Source organism: Amblyomma maculatum, chromosome 1 (genome assembly GCF_055883805.1).
Source record: "Amblyomma maculatum isolate TAMU_Amacu chromosome 1, ASM5588380v1, whole genome shotgun sequence".
In the NCBI taxonomy this organism is placed as follows: domain Eukaryota; kingdom Metazoa; phylum Arthropoda; class Arachnida; order Ixodida; family Ixodidae; genus Amblyomma; species Amblyomma maculatum.
In genome coordinates, this window is record NC_139344.1 from 405,049,997 (window position 1) to 405,077,735 (window position 27,739).

Consider the following 27,739-nt stretch of genomic DNA (forward strand, 5'->3'; position numbering starts at 1 on the left):
AGAACTTTTCGCTGGGCTAAAAGAAACGTCACAACTTGTAGCGTGTGGAACGAGGATGAAATGGTGGAAGTGAGAGGGTTAAAATCACACATCATTGCACAGCGTTGCATAAACAAGTCAGGCTCTCTAGCTGCCCATACCACCCAGCCTGGCTAGTCTGATGGTCACACCAGACCACACGGCTGGTCTGGCAGTCATGGCAAATTATACCAGGATTATCCAACAAGCAAAACCAGTCTGGTGGTTCGACTGGGTATGCTGCACTGCAAATCTAGGAGAAACAAGATGCATTCACTGGGCAAAACGAAGTGGCAGAAAATGCTCCATCCCAGACAGCACTCGATGTCCTCAGGATGTACTCAAAAGGCACAAACGTCCTCGCAGTTTTTCTGACGTTCTGAGGACGTCCTAAGAACGCCACCCACAAGGTAATCCCAGAAACGTCCTGATGGAGACCTATTAAGGTCGACAGCTATTGAATGTATGGCCGATCGGTTTTTCGTTCTACATTTTAAAACAAGAAAATAACCTGTGCTGTCCATCCACTAGAATGCAAAACCTGTTAGCGATCCGGCTACCTTTTGTCGTTGAGTTTTGTTACTATTTATGCGCAGACGGAAAGTTATAGAAAAACGGCAATTTTATATCATTAATAATTACGCGAAGCATTTAGAGCCCATAATTCCGCCCTCCATGACGCAACTGCCTTCTTCCGAGCCATGTTCCAAGCGAAAGCCATTATTTTTTGCGCTTGGCAACCATGAGCTTTCTTCGAGCCGTTGGAGATATCAAGCCAAACCAAGCTGTATTGCTGAACTTTCTGCGCGGGCAACATGGATTCTGCAAGTGGAGGTGAGCGCTTTTTTACTATGGCAGAGAACAGGGAAAGAAATTTCCGCCGAAAAAGAAATCGGCGCGTAAGTGAGTTTTTTGAGCAGGCAAGCTGCACAGAACTTGATACAGCATCAGCCCCCTCTGGTTTATGTGAACCTGGACCCTCCGCACAAGCATGCCTTCCGCCTGATCTTGGCGATGATGTTCCCGAGCATCGGCAACGTGGTGTACGTTTGGACGATGTAGTGAGGGAAACTGTACAAGGTCCGGAGTATGGAGTGCCAAGCTTTCCGCTTCTGAACTTAATCAGGCGCGACGATGTTCAGCCCCCGATGTCATCTGCAGCGTGTGCCGAAGAGGGTGACAGTGACCACGGGGACAGTGTGTTGTCTCTTAGGCATAAGCTGCAAACGTGGGCTGTTCAGTCCCGAACACCTCATGCGAATATTACATCTCTGCTGAAAGCGTTGCGGACCTATAAAGCTCTTTCCTCACTGCCGTCATCTGCAAGGGCCTTGCTGCAGACGCCGAGAAAGACTTTAGATGTTTTGACATTGGCTGGAGGGAAGTTTCGCCATTTTGGCATTGAAGTAGGCCTGCGGCAGATCCTACAAAGCTGCAAAGAGGTTCCTGCAGAACTAAGTCTCAGTTTTAATATTGATGGCCTGCCATTATCTAAAAGCGCGAAAGGACAGTTTTGGACAATTCTTGGTCGCGTTACCAACTTAAAAGATGCGGCACCATTTGTTGTTAGTGTTTTTTTGGCGACAGTAAGCCACAAGACGCAAACGTGTTCATGCGGTGTTTCGTCAACGAAATGAAATTCCTTTTAACTGCCGGACTTCCTGTAAGTACAACTGCAGTTCAAGTTAGGCTGCATGCTATAATTTGTGATGCACCAGCCAAGGCATTTGTGTTGTACATAAGAAGTCATACAGGCTATTATAGCTGCACAAAGTGCACTGTCAGAGGCAAATATTCTGAAGGCAGAGTGTGTTTTCCTACACTGACAAGCCAGTTGAGAACCGATGAAAGCTTCCGCTGCAAATCACAACAAGAGCACCACACAGGGGAAAGTATTCTGGAGGAACTTCCACTAGACCTTGTAAAGGATGTACCTCTGGACTACATGCACCTGGTTTGCCTAGGTGTAATGCGTAAGCTCTTGCTTTTGTGGATGCGTGGGCCTAAGGGAATTAGGGTAGGACGCAAGGTGCTCATTGAAATGTCGGACAGGAACATTAAAATAGCAAAATATATTCCTTGTGATTTTAACCGAAAGCCACAAAGTATGTCAGATTTAGAGCACTGGAAGGCAACCGAATTCCGATTCTTCTTGCTGTGTGGAGGCCCTGTGGTGCTATCTTCAGTACTTCCTTCCCAGATGTATAGGAATTTCCTTTCCTTGCATGTTGCCATTAACATACTTTCAACAGATGGTGTCACAGCAAGTGAAGTGAATTATGCTGAAGGTCTCCTGAAGTTCTTTGTGGAGAGTTTTGTTGAAATCTATGGTCAGGAGCATGCATCACACAATGTGCATGGTCTGTCTCATCTGGCACGGGATGTGGAGCACCTTGGTACATTAAATGAGTGGAGTGCGTTTCCATTCGAAAACTTCATGTCTAGCTTGAAAGCCATGGTGAGGAAACCGGAACATCCCCTTGAGCAGCTGTGTAATAGATTAGCTGAGAAAGGGACAGTACTCTGTGCTGGTAAGATGGCAACAAGATGCCCATTGTTTGCAATGAAACATGATTCCGGGCCACTAATTTTTTCCTGTCGAGTTCCACAATTCTTAAAAGCCACATGCCCGGCAATGTCATTCTTGCAGTTGGCAAAAGAAACAGTTGCTGCTTGCTGGCAGACGGGTCGATAATTGTTGTAGAAAACTTTGCACACTTTCCATCGGGTGCACCATGTGTCATAGGACGGAAGTTCTTGCAACGCAGGGATTTATATTCATCACCTTGTGCGTCATCGATACTGGGAATTTACATAGTATCGCAGCCTTCCAGCTTGATGTGTTGGCCACTTGAGGATGTTTCCCAGAAACGTCTAAAAATTTTCTTCAAGCGTGACATAATCATCTTTCCACTTCTACATGCCACTGAAGCAGTTTAGCTGCCATTCCTGAAAAATGTTCATGCCTATTCTCACTCCAGATACATAACTGCAATTCTTTTTATGTATTTGCAGTGCTTCATTTCGTAACCTTTTCAGCTGATTGTTACTGTGCATGTATGACCCATAAATGTAGCTCGTGCTTTTATTTGTGCCCGCAGTCCTATTGTGTAAAGTGCAGTGGTATTTTTGTTTGTGATTTGTATATAATTGTTTCCCATGAGTGATATAAGTGTTATTTTACCCTTGTATTTTGTATATATGCTTGTGCATAAATCTGTTTTTCTTCCTTGAACAAGGTGGTCAATACATTGTTGTAAAATTTCCTGAAGAAGATGACTCTGTGGCCATTGTGCACAGGTGGCTTTTAGATGGTTCATGCTTCTGGCCCCCTGAAATGAAGCACATTGAAAGCCTGCTGAAAGCTGGTGCTACACCAGGACCTGATTGGAAGGAACTGCCATGCACTACAGTCCAAGCATTCGATAACAATCACTATATTTGCTTGTGGCTGTGTGTCCTCTAGATGTGTGCCAATCGAGTGTTATGAATAGACATGAGACAGCAGTAGCAACTAATTGCTAAGTGTCTAACTTGTTGTGGTAGGCTAAGCCAACAGGCACTAAAATACACCTTTTTGCCAATTTCAGGACATGCATTTTCAATGTCATGAGCACAGAACAACCAGTTATTTTTAATAGCCTATATGCACAGCTGTGTTGAATTCTCTGAATCTGAAAAACAGCACCATTAAATCACAGCACTGCTGCAACACTACCCAGAAAAACCACATGTGGAGTTCTGTGGTGAGAGAGCAACTTCATTGGTCAAATACTGGAATGCAAGCACAACATGCAGGCTTTAATGCATATACTGCATAGAAATGTCATGGCACTGTTGTCAGAAAACAATGCATCCTTGTTATCATTAGCTTGGGAATGCTGAACATTGATGTAGCATGGACAACTTTCATCTGCGAAAGGGTAGCAGTATTTAACATTTTGTGCAAAAAATGCATTAGTGACAACTGCGTTTTGCACAAAATTTGATGTCTGCCTTAATTGAGTGGCATCATTCTCCAACACACAATTATCTATCTACCAGTCATTTTAAAGATTCAGTGCGATACTAATGGTGAATTCCACTCCCTACACTCACTTTCCCCATGAAACGTGAACCTGCAATCCAGTTTGTCTGCTTTCTGTCAGTTCTTCCTGTGGTAAAAGATAGTTTTTCTTATTTGACACTTTCTGTTTATTGCACTTCGAGATAAGAATAAAACTTAAGGTTTGCATTATGGTTTACTTTGTAAGGTACTCTTTCATATCTGCAGATTAAGGCTAAAAGGTTGTAGAATTCACCCTAGGCATCCACAGCATTTCAGCAAAATATATTTTGAATAGAGGAATGCAAATACTCTTTCAGATATGTATGCTGAAGCGCGTCAGCGCCTTAGGAGAGCAGAAGAGACATCCGACCTTCAAAGTGACAGCGACCGTGGACGGGGAAAAAGAAAAAGAAAAACAAAAAGATTCCTTGAGTCTGATGATGAGGAGGAGGAGGAATATAGACAGCCTCCATCACCACCAATGTCTATGATCAAAAGTAATGACTCTTTTTTGCTCTTTTATTTCAGTGCTCAACTTGCTGCAAGGAAAGTGTTCATAGTTCATTTACTGAATGCACTTGCCCATTGATGTAGTGTTTGTACCATCGCATCTCCAAATAATTTGTCTAGCTTGTAGAAAAAGGATAGTTATTCATTTTATATGAATAACAATAAAACAGGTGGAAATGGTTCTCCAATTGCTCCATTCTGCTCCAAACTGCTTTTCCTGCTCCATCCTGCTCCAAAGCACAATATTGCTCCAAAGCTCCAAACGGGCTGCCAGTGTTTTACTATCAAATTAGATTAACAGGGAAATGATACGTATATGAACCTTGCATTGGGCTTAATACAAATAAAATTTTCTAAAACTAGGGAAGTACGGAGAATAATAAATATTTGTGCGCCAGGCCCTGGCAGACGTGGGCCTGGCATGACGTGGGTACGGAGAATAGGGGAAGAGCTAGGTGCCCATGGGTTGTTCGATGTCAGTGCACATTAAAGAGCCCCAGGTGGTCGAAATTTCTGGTGCCCTCCACTCATGGCCTGCATCGCTTTGGGACATTAAACCCTATAAATCAAACCAACGAAATCTCTTTGACATAAACACAAATTGTTTTTAGATACTCTTATTGGGGTACATTGGCCAGTTTGACTGACACAGACTTTGCCACATGTGGAGGGATTGCATACGTTACTCCATAAAATACTGTTTTTGATTGGTGGCAACGTGGGGGTCATTTTTTGTAGGCAGCGATGGCATGCAGCAGGTGCAGCAGCAGTAGATGTAGAAGCTTCACCTTCGATTTCAACTAAAAGGCAGCCTTTCAGCACGTTTGGCATTGAAGTGTTGCCACAGTTTTGCCCTAGCATCATATCATCTGATCCTCCTGTATTGCGCTCGGCCGCTTCTCTCATGTTACCAAGCTGCGCTAGCTATGCCTGATGACGGCAGTGGCGCTCTGCCGATCAGCTTGCACCAGCTGCGGAGGTGCAGTGAGAACACTCAGCAGTGCCGTGCGGATGTCTTGGTGCGAACCTCTAGGACTTGTTTTTCATGCTTGCCGTTGCTGCTTGTGTGTATGTTTAGGTTTTAGGAGGCTGACATTGCAGCTCATTGGACACTGATTCCCCCCCCCCCCCCTTCCTTCTCTCAAAGAAAGGATCTTTTGATTTTTCACCTCGCCGCGCTGGCAGGTGTGCCACTGCCATCATGCATAGCAAATACGAGTTGGGTGGCATGTCTGTTGTTGCACTTGTTTAGCATCTTTGTCTTATGAGAAACATGCACATACCCTGCATTGCTTAGTCATTGTGCTGCACATCACATAGAGACTAAATGAGAGCACAAAAGCACCTCAATTCACCCAGTGTGTCCCAGGAGTAGTGTTGTTATCTCATTTGTGGCAAAATTGTCATTGGTCAAACTGGCCTCTGTCAATGAAAGGATCAAAGAAAAGGAAGTGTCTACATCAAAGGGAAATCTGTGCTTCCTGTGTTATTGTCATGAATGTGGATTAAAAAATTGCACTCTAGAATTTTTTGTCACGCTGCCTGTGCCCAGTAAATACAGCCAGAACGAAAACTGCTCTTATCCTTTGAGGGTAAGAAACCTAGCATAATGTTGAGTCATCTACATTTATTATCGACAAGTAATTCAAATATGTCACTTCCAAAGCATTGCACATGAAAGTGCTTGATGATACATATTTTTCATGGTTATTTAGGGGGCTGGTTTATGCGTGTGCCTGTTGCTAGGAGATTTATCTCATGAAATAATGCAGTTTTAACTCTATCTCCTGTATTTTCTGTTTATGCTGGTTTTGCCCCTAAATATAAGTAATATAATTTGTACCAATTTTCAGAGCTCGAGCAACAAAAATCAGGCTGCTGCAGACAATCTTGATGCGTGTTGAGCATCAGGGGCAACAGCTGGATGCTATTACGCAGATGTTGACTAGGAACATACCTGAGAGCAGCAACATGACCAGGGATGTGTTACAACAACCATTCGACGACTTTGAGTCATTTGAGAAATTTGACTCCAGCTTATCAACTGATGATAGCATGAAAACTAGGCTGGTATGGCATTCCGTTTCCTTTTGTCGCAGTTACATACCTGTTAGATATTGCAGAGTGAGTGTGAAAATAATCAGATTCCTTCATTACAGCTGCATCAGCTTGCTGGGCTAGGCGGAACGTCAGTAGGATCGGCTACAAGAAGGATGTTAGCCATGCTGGTCAGCCACAAAGTGGCAGTCAAATTCAGTTGGCTGGGCCAGAAAGGCAAAAGAAATTTTTCCACACTGAACGTTGCCAACATAACTTGCAGTAAGACACTACTACCTTTTCAGATATATTAAAATTTTATGCAGCATGCTATGGGGCAAGTTGTAGTTAAAGCGCTAACCGCATGAGGCGACCATTCGTGGCAACACGCCATGCGACACTGTTGCGCGGTGGGCTGAGGGCCGCCAAAGCATTGTCGCTGTCGCTCAGGTTCTGGGTTTTTAGAAAATTTCACGTGTCGCCCAGAAGCAGCTCGCAAGGCAGCCAATCGCAGAAGGCGTTGGGGTGCTCAACTTCCGTTCTGACTTCTATTTTGCGAGCGAAGTTTGTTTTCCTAGTCCGCTTTGAGTGAAGAACCTGCAGACGCTCACTTTGTCTGATTCGTGCATATATGAGCGCATCGAGACAATTCAGTAAAAGCTTGGTGTGTAGTTAACAGAAAATTTCCAACGATTATGTTACTTCCTAATGCGAAATTTGAGTGCAGCTTATCAGCTGTTTCACCTTTTCGATAGATTGAAGCAAAGATTTCGAGCAAGACACGTATATACAATTACAGACGGAATTTTTTAGTTTTTCACACTTATTCCATCAAGAAACACTCCACTAACAGTTCTTGGCTATCATGAAAGAAGCTTTGTGGTTGGAGAAAAGAAGAGAACGATTGAGTTATCGGAAGGTTGCGGGAAGCAGCTCGTGGGCCCATAGGAACGTTGCACAATGAAAAGATAGCAGCGACTGACTGATGCCGCTGACGCTGCTAGTGTGAGTGAAGCGAGTGAGAACGGGATGCACCATGATCTACTGAGAGCGAGCCTGTGTTTCGGCAACCGAAGAGCACCCTCGCCGCCACGCAAGAAGAGGGGACGACTGCCTCGTCCTCTTTCTGCATGGCGGCAGCGGCACCAGTCAGTCGCTGCTAGTGCTGCTAGCGCTGCCTCCGGCAACCCCCCCCCCCCCTTTCCTTTCCTCGTGTTCTCCGATTGCTGCTCCAGCCCCCGTCGTTCGTCGTCGAGTGTACCCCCCCCCCCCTCTTCCTGCGTGGTTCAGGTTGCTGTAGCGCCGGCTCGAACTGGGGGATGAAAGGGGGCAGAGCTGGTTACCAGGTGGATGACGCCGACGCGAAACCCAGGAACGGGCGCCAAAGAGCTGCGCTCTAAAAAAAGGCTAGTGTGGCTAAATATTGTTGATTTTCAAAAGGAGCAGAAGAAAGTCACTCCTTGCAATGGAAGTATGTATCGCAGTGTAGTAGCGCACCACTGCGCTGTGATTATTTTTTTTTACGCAATGCATTACAAAAAATTTCATTAGTGTTTTATCGTACTTCATGCTGTTTAGTGTTAAAAATGGAATATAGCGTAACTTTACTGCCCCCTGACGGAGAGACAAGGCGGCGATAACAAAGCAATGCCGAAAACCTGGCTCTGTCGCCAAGTCTCATCGCTCCCGTGCGGTGTGCACCAGCGGCAATTACAGGCGGCGGTGTCGTGCGACGGGTCGCCAAGGATTGTCGCCTCATGCAGCTAGCGCTTAATTAAACTGAAATTTAATTCAGGCTTCTTCACGTCTTTAGTTCTTAAGGCTAATTTGTGTCATTCAGAAAGAAATGGAATATAATTCTGCGAAACATGAATGTCACGCATAGGCCTGCAGGTTTTCAAAATAAATAAAAATGTTAAATGGCTTTCTTGCCAAGGCTTTGCCAAAATGTTCAACTAATTTTATATATTTGCTCCACTTCGATTTAGCCAGTCAAGGACAATTGTAACAGCATGTTCGACAAACCTTGCTTGCTTAATGCTTGTGTGTGGTCATCACTTACGCATGTTTTTTAATTTTTTGCTATGTATACAATTGCAACTTGATATTCCAGGGGCAGTAAAGCAGAATTTTGCTGCAATAACGAAGAGTGACGTCGAGAGTATCATCAAAATGTGGCTTCGCCACTCAGGTGAAAAACTAAAAAAGCTACAGTTGAAGACTGCGAATGTTCAGCGTGAGGGTGAGTTTTCACAAAAACAGTGCAAGAAATGCGCAAGCATATGTGGTCTGGAACTGCAGTACTGGTTGTCAGGAGAGTGTGTGTGGCTAATTCAGCCCATATGGAAAGTTTAGTTTCATTAGTTTCGAGGGCAAAAATTTTGGCCATTTATATGCTCAGGAGCATGGGTAATTGCAATTTAAATGTATTGTAAAGTCTACCAGGCTTTCATAAATGCCCACTTTTAACTTTGATGTTAACATTGTTGCATGGAAATCATTGACTGTAAATACTGAACATGCCTTCATGTTTGGTGTATAGCTAGTCTTGCAGGGTATCAGATGTTTCAATATGTACCATTACATATTAAGTAACCTGTGTTGTAGTCATGGTAGAGGAACTTTTTAGGAGCTGTAGATTTAGGCAAATGCAGCTGATTAACAGTGCGCATTGCTTTTTGTGCAGAATTTAGGGCTGATTCTTCTAGCCTCTAACGCATTCTACTGATTCTTCTAGCCTCCACCATGATGTCGGACTATTCCGAGTAGGTTCTCCCCAAGGCAGCAAGACATGCGAAGAGATGTAAATTTGAAAACATAGATGTCATTAATAAAATGTCAACACATTGGACTTCAACATTCTGTGTAACCGCGTTGCTTTTTTTTGTCTTAGTTTTGTCATCATCTGTGCAAATGCCGATGGTCATAAATGCTGAGATTTACTCAACACATCATCACAGGCAAGCTTAGCTTTACTAAACCTAAAGCATGCCATCTTGCGTATCATCAGGCAGGCCTATGCAGCTTATCCCCAAAATGCACTGGAAACTTCCTTGGTTGTCTCCGATGGCATTATCAGCGCATGCTGAGGCTGGCTAACAGGACATCTCTGAAAGCTTTTTGAGGATCATTTCAGTACATCCCGAGACAACCCCTAAAATGCACTGGAAACATCATTTGTTGTCATTTTGAGGACATCCTTGGGGCGTGCTGAGGCCGGACAACAGGACCTTTTTGTGACCTTTCAAGGATCATTATAGTACATCCTGAGGACAACATAATGTCCTCAAAATGGCAACCTCAGGACATCCTGAAAATGTACCTGCGTTGTCTGGGATGCCTTCTTTTCAAGTACTAATATGATGATTTCTATTTTTTTCTTTATTTTTCTGGTATCCTGGTATCAGCAGGGCTGTACTGCACAAGTGTGACCTGAATGTTGCCTACCTTTTTAACAAGCGATGGTAAGATATTGTCATGCAACTGAAGAGACAAGGCAATGTTCAACATCATTTCAGCTCCGGAATGCATCTGTTTCTTCAAAATATCGTCATCAGGTGTCTCCTGATGACACTAAGTGTCATATGACCAGATATGAGGCCGAGATCAATAGTTTACATTCCATAGGAAGCCATGCGAATATGGGTGCAGCCAAAGGAAATTGGTGACAAGTCAAGCCGCTCTCTTCAGATGGAGGGTGGCTTCATGCATGTTTGAGTACCTCTCTAAAACCTTCAAGGACATATGGTGTAGCTCTATCTGCCTGAAAGGATTGGCTGAAGCTATGCTTTTTGGTAAAGGTACCCCACCTAACAAGTCTAATTTTCCAGGGTTGGGCGTGGGGCAGGAGCAGTCTGAAGTATGGGCTGGGCAGCATAATGCCAGCAGAATCTGAGGGCCTGCCACCGTTGCTGGGTGACGCAGGGCTTGCGATTGCTGCTCCGACAATTCCTGCTGGCATTGGCTGATGGACATGCATATATCCTCTCCTGGTGATGAGACACACTGCTTCATAAATGACGCGCACGAAGTGAAAACAAAGTTGCATCAAGGCAAATCAACTCCCGGGAATATGCACAGGAAGAGCCTATGCACCACGTGAAGACACAAAAAGTTTCAGGCATGCTAAAATGAAGTCGAACGCTGCATCAAGCTATCTTCTGCCCTACAAGGTCCTCTGAGGCTCCAAACTAGTTGACCAACTATGTTGCAAAGTCCGTCTCAGGGCCATTAAATGACCTTTAACAAAGCTGGTATGGTTGCAAAGGATGTAATTATGTACTTCACTGCATGTATGTAAATGATGGATACAGGAACAGAGGACAGTGGACCTGTGAAGATCTTTTGCTATCATCGACTTTGGGAAATCTGCGACGGCAGTAAACATCGAAGGGTCAGGAGGCACTCTAGGTATCAGATGGCCTAGAATAGTCAAATGGCATGCAGTGAAGTGATACTTCTTCAAACTAAGCTGCAGGCCAATGTTATAGAGGCATTTCAGAACAGTCTCGAAGACAATCAAATGAAGGGTAGCCAGGTTTGGCTGCTTTGCGTCACATTGTCTACATCAGGAGTTCAGTGGCTACAAAAAACTGAAGCTGGCTAGTTGGTTTTTTTGTGCACCTTGCATCAATTTTTCACACAAAAAAAAATGTCAAACGGACCTGCCTTCCACGTGCATGACAACCAGACTGCAGGCAAGGCTTGCCTCACCTGCAACATCAGCGCTTTCGGCGCCAGCCACAAGTGCAGTCGGCCGCCTCAGCCCGGAAGAGCAAAAACGAGATGAACAGATTCTAAACCTACTGCTACTGTCGCACAGTATCATTTTACCTTTTTGAGCCTTTGGGTATGCATCCTACCTCTCAGTAGGATGCGCACCACAGCACTCGGATGTGGGTGTCAAGCCAACCCTGACACCATCCCGACATGCCTTGAACCCATCATTACTGTCTCCATCGGAGCCAATCAGCGGCGCAGCCCTAGCGCCTGACATTGTAACCCAGCCGGAGCCTGCACCGTAGGATTTGGAGGCTCCCTTGTCCAATACGTCAACGCCGCCCAAATATGAGCAGCAGCCAGCGCTACGCAGAAGTGCTCAACGTTTATAGATACTTTTTTAGTTCCATAACTCCCCCTCTGAAAGCGGGCGCTGCTTGTACCGGGCCGCTGAGAGGGCGCTGCAGTCGAGGGTTGCGCTGCCTCAGACGCGCGTCCCAACTCCTTTCCTGCAGTTACTCGTGGGGTGGTTGTCGTTGCTTTTTTTTTGTCCGTTTTTCCCTGTGCGCTCGGCAAACACGTGGACCGCATCAACAACAACAGTGCACTGAAAATAACGAACGGCTGCTTGCCGTGAAGCAGCTTTCAAGTGCGACAATGCCGACTTGTTTCGTGCCGGCTGTACCAGCGGGTACAAGAACAACCCGGAGAAACGTCACTTTTTTGCGCCGCCATCTGATCTGCAGCTACTCGGAAGGTGGGTGCGAGCTATTCCGCGCGCAGACAAAGGGCTCAGCAAGACCTGCAAGGTGTGTGACGTGCATTTTGTGCCAGATGACATTGTTAAGACCTACAAGCATGTCATTGACGGCCAGATTGTTGAGATGGACCGTGGGTGTTGGGCAGTTCCGTGTCGATTCCCGAACTTTCCTAGTTATTTATAAAAAGATCGCAAGAGGCGGCGGTCGCCAAAAAAAAGATCCAGTGTACAAAACAATGCGGCGCCTGCTATTGCCCCATTTGAAGAGTCCCACCTAGAGGTCCCAGCCGAGACATTGCCTGAGGGCGTGCGAAGCATTCCTTTCGCACAGTTTCTGGAAAAAAGCGCGTCAGTACAGCTCCCGAGAAACTGGAGAATGGCGGCCCTTGAGGAGGAGGCGGGCAAGTACAATGAAGTTGTATTTTACGACCAAGGAATGAAGGGAGGTGTTTACACCATCCTGAAAAATGTTGTGTTCCGTGAGGACTTGACTTACGCTGTCCAAGCAAATGGAAGACTGCTGCACAAGTGGAATGCTGACATTCAGGTTTTTTCTTTAAAAGATGTCGAGGCAATTTTGCAGATTGTGCACACAAAGCAATTTTTCCGTGGTTGCTCTGACATCGATGTCGCCAACCGCAGCAGTGTGACCCAAAATGCTAAAAGCACGCTCCATCACAAAGACTGTGCTGTTTTGACTAGTGCAGACAAAGAAACATGTGCTATGTGCATCAACTTGTCAAAGTGCTTGAAGAGAAAGAGGTCTACACGACCGAAGAAAAAGGTGCCTGTGGCAGCAAGTGTGCTGCGCAAGCGATTAATTCGTGCCACTGCAGCACGAGAGCGAAAAAACAAGATGTAAAGCGGCTGAGCGAAAAGCTGAAAAATGCAGTGACAAAGACTCTGGATGACATCACCAAAGATTTGCCAGAGATGTAAAAAATGACCCTCCGCACAGCAGTAATGCAGCAGGCAGCAAAATCTCCTCGAGGTCACATATACGCAGCTGACTGGCTCATGGTCTGCTTACTCTTGCGGCTAACAAGCCCAAAGGGCTACAATGTCCTTTCTAGTATGAAAGTTCTGCCCCTCCCAAGTATGTGCCGTCTCGTGCAGCTGCTGAGGGGTCTGCCATGTGAATATGGTTTGAATAAATTCACCCTCGAAAGCATTCAGCTGCAAATGACTGGAAAACCAGAACAACAAACCTATGGATGTATAATAATTGATGAGGTGAAGTTGCGAGAAGCAACTGAATTCTCTCTCTCGTACATTAACTCTCTCTCTCGTAAGCAACTCTCTCGTACATTAATATTCAAATTAGTAAAAGTAAACATTGATTTTAATATATTTTATTGAATACTAAGTAGTGCTCCACATAGATTATGACAAATGCCTTTGAAAATTATTGTGTACAGTGTTATGGTGAGCAATCAGCTAGACCACACTTTGCAACTTTTTATATTCACCACCAACATCGTCAGGTTTAATGCCTCAAAGCCATTCGGGATATGAGGGGCACCGTTATGGAGGGCTCCGGATAATTTTCGACCACATGGGATCCTTGAACGTGTGTACCTATATTGCACAGTGCACGGGCCTCTTGAGAGCATTTCACCTACACCGGAATCGAACTCGCGGCTTTCGGGCAGTAGCCTCGCCCACTGATACACAGCGGCGGGGTTTCATTTTCACTAATATTGCTGCAATAAAACCAAGCAATTTTGCGCGAAACGTGCGACACTGCAACCTGTCGCGGAAAACTATTTTGGCGGATATTTCGAATCCATTGAAGTAGCAAGGTTCAATTCATCTCATGCGAAGCAGACTAGAAACATGCACTTCGTCATTGCACAAAACGGACCCTTCTGGCACTGCTCAGAATAGCGCCCTTAAGATCGAGAATGCACTAAGTACACATACGTTACCAAATACATCCAGGCAAGAGCCGAAAACAAAACACAGCAGTCGCGCAACGATGATTCGAAAGCGAATGTCCGTTCAAAACGCTGCGCGCTAGCAGACGACACTCAAGCTCCTAGCTCAATCCGCGACTGCAGCGGTGCGGTGGCGGGGACGGCGACAGGCCACCTGCTCCCTACGGGCGCTGCAAGGAGTTATGGAACTAAAAAAGTATCTATAAACGTTGGAAGTGCTCTCGTGCGCAGGCAGCCAGACTGGTTTCGACACAAGAACTTTGAGTGACGGCATGTTACTTAATTGAGGGGGAAGGATTGTAATAACGCAGCATGTCGGCTGAAATGTCAGCATATACAGATGTCGTGACGATCGCTGCGTCCGACTCAGGTGACGTCAGACAGGAGTGTATATACTGAATAAAGCAGTTCACTCCCTGGCATGACTCGCTGCTGACGTAATTACAAAAACCATGTGCGTGCTCGCAAGATTTTCCATTTCTAATGTCATCCCTCGCTTGTTTCCTATGTTCTGATGGGGAAGTCTTGTGCATCATTAAAAAAGACCTTACAGTGTCTACGATCGCACTGGCGGGGCCATCGCCAACCATGGTGTCAGCCTGCTCACCGCCTGCAGCGTCGACCATCGCACTGGCAGCACCGCCTGCAGCAAGGCTGAAACTCTTAGGGTGCGCACACACTGGCGGAAAAACGCGCACGACAGGCCGCCGATAGCAAGCAGCTTGCCGCAAAACCTGCCATGGCGGGCAGATATGCCGTGCACCGAATGGGTCAAGGAGCCATTTTCAGCAGTTTACCATGTGCTGCGAATCGGTCGGGAGAGTCAATGAGAGACGTTTGGCTCAGCGATGTGAGCGTCAGTGTCGCCATCTCATGGCTACTACCGAAGTTGACTTCTAGCGGCGGCGGCGAGACCACGATCAAGCGTTCCATGCCAGCCGCGACAGCGCAAACATTCTGTTTTTGTGTGTCCGTGTTGAAAACTCGACCTCAGTGACTTCTAGAGACTGTTCAGTTACCGTATACACGCGTGTAATGACCGCACGCATGTATGGCCGCACCCTGAACTTTAGAAAGAAAATTGGGAAAAAGAAACTTTAAAAAAATTTCCCGAGTAAAAGCCGCACCATGAGTTTCAGGAAGTTGAGCAGTGCCGTCTACTGTGCGGTGCAAGAAATACGGAACGTTTTGTGATTACTGCCGCCAAATGGGGCCCAAAAATCAAGTGAAAGCCAAAATGAAGCGTAAGGCTAGAAGTAGAATTGCCAATAAGAATTAAGAACAAGATATTTGAGGAAAAAAAAAGTCGAGCATGGGGACAGCGGCCACCACCTCCGTTACAAAGGGGGCACTCCTAGCCGCAGGAGGCGGCAGCAAGGGTCGTGGGATGTGACTGTACGTGGAGTGGCCTTTCGTTCGGTGGTTTTGTGGTTCCCGTGACCGCGCTGTTCGCCGGAGTTTGCATCGCCGGGTGTCGAAGACGTTCGTAGCCAGGACGAGGCCTAGCGCGATGAAGTGCTTGAACCCTCCGGTTCTTCGGTTGGAGCCGTGCTGGGCCTATTGCTGCTGCGGCGGTGACAGGGTCGTGTGGTGCCATCTGTGAGTCAAGTGGCTACTACACCCCGACAAAGGTGTTCGCCAAGACAAGTGGTGGCAGCGTTTGAAGTTGGCACGGATCTCGGAAGATGGCGTCACCGGACATGAAGGGCTCTAACAGAGCTACCGAGAGCCCAGATGTGCGGTGCGATACCTGCGGCCGCTGGGTGTTCTTGGACGAGACGCCGTTCGAAACTCTCGAGGCCGCGGCCGATGGAGGGGTTTTTGTGTGCGCCATCTACAACAAGCTAGCAGATATGGAAACACGATTGCCTCAACAAGAGCACCTCTCTGCATCACTCCAGAGCAGTGTCGTCCGTGGAGGCACTTGTGCTGGAGCTCACTGCGAAAATCCAGAGGCAGCAGCAACGGTGGGACAGCGTAGACAGCACAAAGTGTGCACTGGTCGGGGCGGACGCTCCGGAAGTGTCAAGTGAAGCGTCTAGTGAAGTAATGCCTTCCGCATCTCAGCTTCTCTCTCAGATTGGTAACGCCGATCAAACCCCGGTTTGGTTTGACGCACCCCAGAATGTGACAGTCGAGGCGAAGGCGAAAAAGAGCGTGCGTGTGTTTACATCGGGGAGCGAAAGGCAGCGATGCACGGTCATGCTTTGCATCACAGCGGATGGACGAAAACTACCGCCTTACGTAGTTTTTAAGCGGAAACGTCTACCTGCGGAGAAATTCCCTGATGGCATCTTTGTTCGTGCGCAGGACAAAGGATGGATGACAGATGAGCTGGTGACAGACTGGTTGAAATGTGTTTGGGAGAAGCGACCAGGGGCGAATCTTGCGACGTGTTCTCTACTCGTCCTAGACAGCTTCAGGGGGCACCTGACAGAGAGCGTGCGGCAACAGCTCCGCGCATCTAACACGGACTTGGCCGTCATACCTGGAGGCATGACCGGCATGCTTCAGCCGCTGGACGTCTCTGTAAACCGCCCTTTTAAGTGTGGATTTCGCCGTGCGTACAGTGAGTGGATGGCAACGGCCCTCCACCAGAAGACTCCAACCGGCCGACTGAAACGGGCATCGCTTATGGCCGTTTGCCACTGGATACTCGAAGCGTGGGCCACGGTTTCGTTCGAGACTGTGGAAAAAAGTTTCAAGGTGACAGGGATATCAAACAGGCTGGACGGTACGGAGGATGACCTCATCTGGGACAAAGACGAGCCTGAAGTCCCGATGAGTTAGGAGGAGGAGGAGGAAGACGACGACGAGGAGTGATGTTTTGGAGTGATGTTTTGGACACGGGACGAGCCTGAAATTCCGATGAGTTTAGCGGAAAAGGGTTTTTTGGCAATAATAAAGGCAAGTACCACCGCAAATAATTTTTTTCGCTGTATTTTTTCTCATGTAATCGCCGCACCCCCTGATTTTTCACCACAATCTCGGAAAAAAAAAGTGCGGCCATTACACGCACGTATACGGTATTACCCTTTACACGAAAATCATCTGACCAGCGATCATCGGCAAACCATTCGATCTTACAGGCACTGGGTGCCCGCCGAACATACACGCCGGGAAGAATGTATACGTACAGGATAGTACATTTGTTTAGACACAAGCGGTGTGCTGCGGAGCAAACAAGATCATCGCGGTAGATGATAAGGGAGAACGAAAAGCTGGAATGCGGTCTGCTAGCCGAAAAAAGAATCGCAGATCTGCTCACGCAGTCTGATACAAGGTGAGACCAGCACTGTCACGTGACCTCAGCAGCGACTGCCGCGCGGAACCGATGTGGCCTCTCTGCCATGCGGGCAACTTGCCACTGGTGGCGCGCTGCGCTTTCTCCCGCCAGTGTGTCCCATACCTTTACCCCAGTGCCTGACAAGCAGCCAGACCCCCCAAGCCTGACCTCTGGAATGGGCCCAAGACCCGATTCCTTATTTCAAAGTTTAAGGAATTGACAGAAAACTTCGGAAAAAAAAAAGGGGCAGTTTTCAGCAAGTTCCACGGCTAGTTAGTTTTGCACAAGTTTTGTTCACAAAATCTAAATGCGCTTAGCTGCTAAATGTTCCCATGTTGCCGAGTTAGTGCCTATTTAAAACTTCTCCCGCAGGACAAAGAAAGCCTTGTGCCATAAGCTCGCAGATCTAATATCTGCAGAGTTCTGCACACCGATGTCGGCACTACAAGTGCAGAACAAGTGGGAAAGCCTAGAAAGGGCATAGAAGAGGACTAAGGCAAAAAATGCTTTGTCGGGGCAAGAAACAAATTTTCCGCTTCTTTACGTCCACAGCTGCCATAGCTTACGCTACGCCGCACGTTCAGCACGATGACAAGAATGGACGACTCACGCAAAAAAATAAAAGAACAAGACGCGCATTGCAAAGCCACCTGCTGCGCACAAAGAGTTTGCAACACACACTTGCCCTGTGTATTAGACCCCCTTGGTGTCAAAATGGGCTCGCTTCCTAGCGAGTAAGTATCGCAGCGGCGCCTAGCGCCGGGACAAGTAGTTATCGTGCAAGCTACCGGTTCGCTTTTCTGGCCAAAGCTTTCCCGTGCTTTTGCTATGGCTACGTAGTCTGCCTCTATTTTCCTGTTCCTTCACCAATTTTATTTCATGACGATCTTGGTTTCGTGGATAAGTGTGCATAATATCCTTGTCTCTGTCGTGATGTTTCGGCCCCGTGCTCGTTGTCACCATATTTGGACCCTCACGTTGCACAGCCGAGACTCACTCACCGCCGGTTGGTTCGACCATGAAGTCGCCGTTTTGCATGGTTAGTTAGTAACCATCTTTCTACACCTGTTTTTAACCTTCGTGTGCAGAGACTGTAATAGAGCAGCTTATGCGGTGTGCCGAAAAGATCAAGCTACTTATGTTCACCAATACTGGTAGCTATGCGTTTGAACAGCAGGAGCAGGCCAAAAAAGTGCAGCGTGCGTACTGCAGTGCAGGAATCCACTCTCCTGTATTTTATTTACTAGTAAAAACAGCACAATGCGGTGGACTAACGATCAGAGCGTTCGTATCGCAATCTGGATGTCCTGTGTTTATCTCAGTACTGCCAATTTCCCACAGATTTTTTTTTCTTTAATGAATCCACAAGGTTTCGCTCGGCCTGGTGTTCGGCTTTTCCCGGGTGAAATGCCTGGAAAGAGGTCTTTGGTTGCCTTAGCCGTACCTTAATCTATGCGAGGGACCAATACCTTGTAAACATTTCTCGATGGCGCGTCGAACCCAGCACAAGGCGGACGTATGCCGGGCTTTGCCTCGCGTCAATGAATATTGCGTATTTATTTTACGGCCCTTCGTCAAATGCATTCAGTACATATTACTGCTCTTTGATAAATTCTTCCCGCGGTATCTATAGGATTCAAGCACAGTTGTGGAAGAACTTTGGTAAGTTTAGTATACACACTAATATAGGAATGAACTATAGTGCAGATAAGATGCTGTCTTGTTTTATGAATGATGACCGCCGAAAAGCCAGGCGGAAGTAAATATTAAAAATTATACTCAAAATGAAGCAATATTCTTCTGCTGGTCAGTACCTTCTGCAGCATGGTGAGATAACTAAGCGTACTGCTCTAGCAACACTTTAGGCCCCTAATTTAGGATCATGACTGTGATGCCGCGCACTACAGTCCGCAATTTCAGCATATTTGGGAAAGGGTAGTTAAAAACTGTGCCAAACTGGTAACACAATGCATCTTGCAGGACTGGAACCCATGGCAGCATCACCAAAATGCCGGGCATGGACAAAAAAAAGGAGCGCTGATTGGTGGGATAATATTGTCTGCAATAACTTTGATGACAGTGAATGGAAACAAAATTTCAGAATGTCAAGGGCAAATTTGTGTGAATTAGTTGCCGCCCTTGCTCCATTCATGTTGCCGGAGAGCAATTTTGTCCGAGAGCCAGTGCCTGTTGACAAGCGGAATGCCATTGCCCTGTACAAACTGGCTAGCTGCTGTGAGTACAGGCTAGTGGCAAACGAATTCGGAGTTCACAAAAGCACTGCACAGAAATTCGTGTACCTTTTCTGCAGCACTGTAAAAGGGCATCTCTCAAAACAATGCATTTGCATGCCTACAAGAGGCTGAAGTGATTGCTGAAAATTTTAATGAAAAGTGCCACATCCCACAGATATGTAGTGCCATTGATGGCACCCACATAGCCATCACTGCTCCTAGAAAAAGCTGTAAAGATTTCATCAATCGCAAAATGTGGGCATCATACAACATGCAGGCAGTTGCGGATGACCGTGACATGTAAGTGCATTTCTTCATTCATTACTGGGAGTAAAAGCTTGCTTGCTGGTAGCACACAACACTGACTCAAAGCTTCTGGAAAACGATATAGAATCATGCTGGTTTTGCTTTATGCAATCAGTACTCTTCCAAGCTAGGTATTTATTGGTCATGTTGATGTACAAAAAGAGCCTCAGTGAATTTTCAAACAACACATTGTTTGATAGAAACCCTGACAAAGTATGTTTATTGTGATTAACTATCATGATACCTATTTCTTGGGAGTATAGTGAATGTATCGTATTTCATTTAAACTTTGGGACGTCCATAATGACGGTGTTGCCTTTAAAGTCTGGGAATTCTGCAGATTTCCTGCCTGGTTCCACCGGCCAGCTACTTTTATACCTAATTTTTTTAGAACTGAGATAGCAAAAATCTTGAGAAATGCTGCGTATCTATAATTTGCACTTAGGTCAGGTAAGGCACAAATAGATGCAGAAAGGAGCTCAATGTAGTACCTTGTATGGCATGCCATTTGCGTCATATGTCTTAGTTCTATGACTTAAGTGTATAACAGCAACTACCTCAATAGTTATTTGGAACATGTGCAATTACATGGAAGGTTGAAGTACAGTAAGGTTGACAGTATTACAAAATAACGGCTTGAGAGGCTAGTTGGTGCATCATCGTATTCAGATATGTGGCGCAAACAAAGACAAACACAGGAGAAGATCCACAACACACGCGCACACTACCAACTGTAAGAAGAACAGGAAAACACTTCCTCTTCTACACTCAGGCACGTCTCAACTTCTTCTTCTTCTCATCTCCCTCTTCTTTGCCAAGGGGAAAAAGTCACACTCTTCCTCGCACACCATAACCTTGTCCAAACATGGCGGTGACCAATCTCTTCTTTCTTTTCTTCTATTCTTTCTCTTCTTTACCAAGGGGAAAGTGACACTTTCTTCCTCTCAGCCACACCACTGGGCAATGCAGTGGTGTGGATTTACAAGACAGTATAGAATTTGTGACTGTCATGTTTGGTCGATGTTTTTTGGGCTGAGAGGAAGAAAGTGTCACTTTCCCCTTGGTAAAGAAGAGAAAGAATAGAAGAAAAGAAAGAAGAGATTGGTCACCGCCATGTTTGGACAAGGTTATGGTGTGCGAGGAAGAGTGTGACTTTTTCCCCTTGGCAAAGAAGAGGGAGATGAGAAGAAGAAGAAGTTGAGACGTGCCTGAGTGTAGAAGAGGAAGTGTTTTCCTGTTCTTCTTACAGTTGGTAGTGTGCGCGTGTGTTGTGGATCTTCTCCTGTGTTTGTCTTTGTTTGCGCCACATATCTGAATACGTTGACAGTATTAACCTGTATCGAACACAGCTAAAAATAAAACCCTTAGCTGCACCAATATGTGCACATCATGATACTGATATATTGTAAGCCCACTGGGAATACTGCCACTGATGTCACCAAATTTATCAAATGCAACCTGGCATGGTTTTGAAAGGAATAATAGCACTAAAAAGACACCTGGAAAGTAAGAGAAAGACGCAGGACTCCTGGCTTTCTTGCGCCCTTCTTCCTTTCAAAAGCTATGCCCCATCTCGTGTGTGTACTAGTTCTGTTAAATTAGCAAAGTTTGCAGACTGTTTTCTTTTTTCAGGACTTTTCTTATCTCTTCCTTTTCTGGCATTGCTTTGCAGGCTAGTTTTGCTTTCCTGTTGTGTAACTGACAGTGACATGAACAGACTATTTTGAACTATGACTATTTTGACTATGAACAGTGACATGAACAGACATGAACAGCAGTGCTCCATCACCTAATAAGATGATGCAAGTGATAGCTTTCAACAGCTTCTTTGTCTCTAAGTGTACCCTATTTTTGTGACCTCAGATTTCGCTGAATTTCATGCCTTGCGCCAGGCAGCGCACATGACTCCACGGCGCTTAAAATGGCAAAACTGTACAAGAACGGTGACTAGTTGATGCCAAAGGGCAACCGTCTCTTTGCGGGGAAACTTCTTCCCTTCATGCTTCTAACTGATTCTGCATACCCGTCGTTGCCCTGGATCTTGAAAGGCTATACAGGGAGGCTATCAAAAGAAGCAGAGTCATTCAATGTCTACCATAGCACAGGGAGAAATGTTGTGGAACAGGCATTTGGCAGGTTAAAGGGGCGTTGGCGTGTTTTATTGAAGAACACGGACATAAGTTACAAGTTTGCGCCTACCGTTGCCCTCACAGCTTGTGTGTTGCACAACTTTTGTGAACAGCATTCAGAGTTATATGAACACTCCAGGGGGAGAATTCTGTAATGCTCTCAATACAAGACCAGTCTCAAACCGCTCAACTTGCCCCGCTCCTATTGGTTGGCGAACATACTGAATTTTTGCGTCATCACTGATCTCACCGGTGACTGCGGTTTACGCATGAACAAGACTTAAGTGGTGACGTTGCCCATGCACTGACTATTGACTGAAATTGTGAGCGAAACAAGGTAACCACAAAACCAGTCAACCTGAGTAGAGCAAAAATGGCGGCTGTGTTTTTTGCGATGTGCTGGCTATGAGACAGTTGTGTCGGTGCGATCCACGGCGAAAAAGGGAGCACGAATAAGTGTTTAACGCGCCAAACTAGTTGTTCCAACTCTGTTCAACTCGGAAACGAGCAGAAAGTGGAGTGGCTGTGCGGCAATTGTTGACGAACAGCGATGAACGGGGGCTCACGGGCGAGTGCGCAGTCACTGCGGCTGCATGTGCACCATGTTTTTTTGCTATAGGGGGCTGCCAACTTGCGTCGGGAACGTAAGATTGTTTGCATCCCATAGGTGACAATCAGCAGGTGCGTGCGCCGGTGGCGGAACCTTTGATGCCAGGGTGAGAATCAAGCCGGAACAAAACATCGCTATTCTGAGCACCCAAGATAAGACCTCACTAAGAGATTTGCAACATTGAGACAATAAGTCTCGGAGGAAAAGAATACTAAATAAATGCTTATGCAGCCTCACCAGATCACTCGTGCAAAGGCATCATTATCTGTGCCTTACCGATACCTACAGAAGAGGGAAAACCCTGGAAAAGTCAGGGATTTTGAAAATAGTGGTTTGCTAGACACCCTGGGGAAATTGTGCCCTCCATGCTCATGTGCCTTTAGGCTTTACGAAACAATAGCTGCATGCAACGCATGTGCAATGTCGAGATATGTCAGCTCCGAATCTCCGAAGCTCCCACACCGGCAAAAAAAACCACCACCGTAGCGTCGCTGGGCCGCAGGCGCACAGCTCCTCGACTGCGAACCTCGGTCCCAGCATCTCCTCGCCCGTGCTGCTCAGTTTCACCCACCGCCTCGCACCGCACCCGGTGAGGGAAACAGACCAGACGCCTACAGGTGCCCTCTGACCCCACTGAAGCTCAAGCCATGACAGCAGAGAATTCCAATTCTCTCGCCCTCTGCCCCGCTGTGGAATGGAAGACCGTTCCGCCACGTCACCCTCCCCAGAAGGAAATGGCTACAGTTATCATAAGACCCAAGGGAGGTTTCTTCGTCCCACCTTCTTCACACGCTCACAGCCCCGGCCCACTCACACCGAAGGAAGTCCACCAAACTATTTTCAAATTACGACCAACTTAGAGCCTAATAGCGGCAGATGTGTGTACCTGTCCGCCAAAACCAAACTGTTAAAGCTTACTGAAGTCAAGCTACCGGACAACAGCGCTGTCCCCATCAACACCTACCCTGCCTCTGGATATAATACCTGCCACGGCGTAATCCACGGGATCAGCGAAGCCACCCGACCTCAACTGCAAGCAATGGTGCAAGTGGACGGGCATATCATCCTCGATGCCCACCAGATGGGCCGCACGAACAGTGTAAAGATCACCTTTCAAGGTAAAGTCGTCCCACGCCAAATACTGGTCAACAGGTGCCCCTATCGATGCTACCCCTTTCAGCCAAAGAGCCATCTATGCACGCACTGTTACCAAAGCGGACACTGGCTGGACGTTTGCCCCTATATTAACCTAGCACCGATCTGCGCCGTCTGCAGCCAGCCAGTGAGTGAAGGCCATAGCAAAAGCCTTTGTGAACCGCACTGCCACCACTGCGGAGACGACCACCCTCCCACAGACCTCCGCTGCCCTCAAAGTAAAGCCGCCACTGAGGCAAGAATGAAAACTTACACAGAACGCCCCGGCGGCATTCAAGATCAAGACTCCTCTAAGTTCGCATCCAATGCACCAGATGATCCTCCCAATTCATTGCACCTCTCACGCACCGCCATCCGCACTAGCAACCGTTTTGCTTCCTTGAGCGACAAATCCCGCAACAACTCCGCAAGCAACTCTCCTGGCCCTGCCTCCCGCACTTCATCCTCGTCACTTCGCCGCAGAAAGGGTCAGAAGTCGCCGTCGTCGTCACCACCCTGGCAATCACTCAAGCCGGCCCTTAAACCTGTGCAGCCCGCTGCTCCCAAATGCCGTGTTTCATATGCAGACCACATCACGACCAATCAGGTGAGCGAGCCAGTTAATCAGTCGCCGCCCCCAAAAAAGTTATCCAAGTCCCACTACCCCCCTGCCTCACTCACAGTCATCCAGACACTCCCCCCTGCTCCCCCCGTCACTGCAAACATGGAGGTCGAGTCGACCCCTTCCACACTAGCCACCGTCCTCGCTGCCATCGAGCAGCTCACCACTCGTGTCAGCACCGTCGAAACATTACTATTTATGTCTGCAGGTAGTAGCATGATTGTAGTACATCCAAGGCCTTGCACATTTTATTGGCAGTAGAGAGCGAACATTATTAAAAGGCAGCTGTCCTTTCCGAAAGCTGTGCAGTTAGGAGCTTCTTTTGATGATCAGGAACTGGTTCCTTGTAGCATTTATTAATTAAGGACCACTGTTCTTAGTCACCCTGGATAACTGCTTGTATCTGCTCTGATTTTATTGTAGCCAAATGCACCATCCTTTTTTTTTACATTTGGCTCAAGTTATATAATACTACTGCCTTTTAATTCAACCTAATTAATTTTTAAGTTAATTTAAGGCATGCATAACAGGCGCCTGTCGTGTGCTTTTTCTACAAGTCTCACCATTTTTCTTTTTTTTTTACAGCAGTGCCCCTTATAAACCTACTCATTTAAGCCCGTAACACAACTAAGGGTCCAGATTTGCCACGCACTTCGTGGGCAAACGGGAACACATGTGAGGCATTGGTTAAACATATTAGAAGAATAAAACATGAAGGGTAGTGACAGTAAGTTTTAGGTTCTTTGACGGTATAAATTGTCCACCATCATTGCACCTATTCGACTAGGAAAGAGTGTACCAAACATTTCACTAGTTTTCTTCGGAACTGCATGAAGGTAGACTCACTCTGAAGAGGATCGCCTTCATTGAGAGCTAATTTAAAAAAAAAGTACAGTTAACTACTCTAACTCAGCAAAGGTCAAACTGGAGCTTCACCTGCTTAGCTGTCTCTCACATAACGGAGGCGCTATGGTGAACTGGTGGATGGCCACATGACTTACTGACTGCTTTACTATTTACACGTTTAATTAAAATATAGTCATATATCATTGGATAGCTTATGAGGATTATAACTGCATAGACCAATTGCAAGGAACAATTAATTGCCGTGAATTAGTTCATTAAGAGTGAATTTATGATACATCATCGTATATTGTTGGGTAGCTTATGTCAAATATGATTGCACTACACTAATTGCATGTCTCTATTGCCGTTATTGAGGTAAATGTGAATAGTTTTGAATTTTAGAAATGCAAGTCATATGTTGTTGAAAAGGTTCAACGAGCAAAATCCAAAAAAAATATACCGTAGAGCTATATTGCTTGATCTTGGCTCTGAACAGGGTTAAGCACCTATGATTAATTTACCAGCCCAAATGACTACTGCTTTTAATTGTAGAGGTAGTTCACGGGCCCTTTGAATAGAGTGAAATATTATAAGTTGTATAAACATGCAAATTTTCCACAGAGCTCGACATTCTCGTGTTGACTGCCCGTCCCCCTGCCTGAGTCGACCAAAAATATGTGGCAACCCTAGCAGACGATGTTGTAACTTTGTGTGAACAAACATTGGTGAATAAAACTCTACGGGGAAGGGAAGATTTCCCAGAATCACTGCCACAAAAGTGTGACACGTCAAGCTTGTTTGGAATGCACAGAAAAATAATTTTCTCAATAAACGGAATGGGCATTTTTTACCGGTGATACTTTTTTGTAGGCACACAGAATCCTGATCTGCCCCGAGGAGGGCCTTCATGACCGTGCAAGGCGTATGATAATGGAGGCGCCCTTCTGTGGTCCCTCTGTTCAGTACGGACTCGCAATCAATCCAAAAGCTCGTGTAGCATTTGAAAAACAGTACGATGTGACAGTCACAGAATTTGGTCCAGTTGTTGCTGTCGCATGGGATGCCAACGAGGGTGTCCTTACTAACAAATGCAAAGACAAAATAAAGAAATATTCCACTCTTCGCTCTTTCTAACCGGCAAGAAATTCCAAGTATTTGGAATGGCCTTTAGAGCGCATGCTTTGCCCTGCTACGAGTGAAGCAGGCAAGGCCTTGGGACTCTCCAAATGCGACTTGACCTGGCTTTCCTCCCGTGTACTATTGGGTAGCCTTATCTGCTTGCAAAAGTTCGCCAGGAACACCTAACGGCATATTTAGGTAAGCAGCTCTGCAACTATTTTCTTTAAACTGCACCAGCATATTTATTTTCTAGAGACAAGGATAGAGAAACCATCCTGCTTGAAATAAAGTGCCCATACAGCCGCAGAAACACCATGCTGTACACTCGATGCCTTGTGGAACAACATACCCGAGGAGCGCCCACCTACACTGAAGTCTTCCCGACCATCGAGGAATCACATCAATGGATGGATGAGAAGACAGCACTCATACTACCGAGAATCCGTCACAAGAGTCCCAGAGAGCCCACAGGACTATCGTGTGAGACAAACACCGTGGTGTCACTGGTCACCCAGCACCGAGCCCCGCTGTCAACACTGGGGCGATCATTGCAGCATCCCAGTGTGGACGAGAGCGCTGTCCCCATCACTGCCAGGTCATCCGGGGATGTGGCATGAGACACCACCCCCAAGACCCCCACTTTGGCAGCATGGCCAGCAGCTGCGACGCATGGGCAGACACCTCCCGCTACACCTAGTGATGCTGCACCGGAGGCCGCCCCAACGAAAATGAAGTGACACAGCAGGACACCAGCAGCCTCCTTCCAATGGAAACAACTGTCCAGAGAGGGCCGCTACCCCAAAACCAAGGTATGACCTCAGGCGACGTTGTGGCTCAGCCCAGTGGATTAAACAGGACTGACAGGCTGAAAGAGGCAGATATGACCCATTTTCAAGCACGTGATGCGTCAAATCATGGCGTCGCACGCCGTTGGAATCTTGCATGTGGTAGGCCTATGCCTTTTCTCCCTAAAACAGACTTTGCTGCTTCGAAAACCCTCGGGAAGTAATAATAAAAAAAAACATTTTGCCGCCAAAACTGTGCGTTTTCACTGGCCTTTTAAATCATGTGGTGCGATTTCGTCCACGCCATTGGCTGTTGGGGCGTGAAGCGGCCATAGCTCATCTGCTCTTCATGCGACGCGCAGCTCTCAAGGCCGTTTCACATAATGCGACGCACACGGAAAATTTTGCTCCAGTCGCAATGTCGTTGCGGCGCCAGTCGTAACAGTCATTTCACATGCTGGCGGCGCCTGCGATTTCTGTCGGTGCGGCGCAAGCGGTACCGGCATATTATACCAATAATAAATGTAGAACTCACGTGAGAATAAATATTGTATCTACTTTATGTCATTTTATTAAAACATAAAGCACATTATACAAAATTTTTATTTTTGTTTTTACTTTTGCACGCAACTGCGTATG

At 46.5% G+C, this 27,739-nt stretch overlaps 1 pseudogene; it reads left to right on the forward strand.

The window, feature by feature from the left end:
* Nucleotides 1-1,166: 1,166 nt before the first annotated feature.
* LOC146208735 (uncharacterized) lies at nucleotides 1,167-27,012 on the forward strand (annotated as a pseudogene).
* Nucleotides 27,013-27,739: the final 727 nt, after the last annotated feature.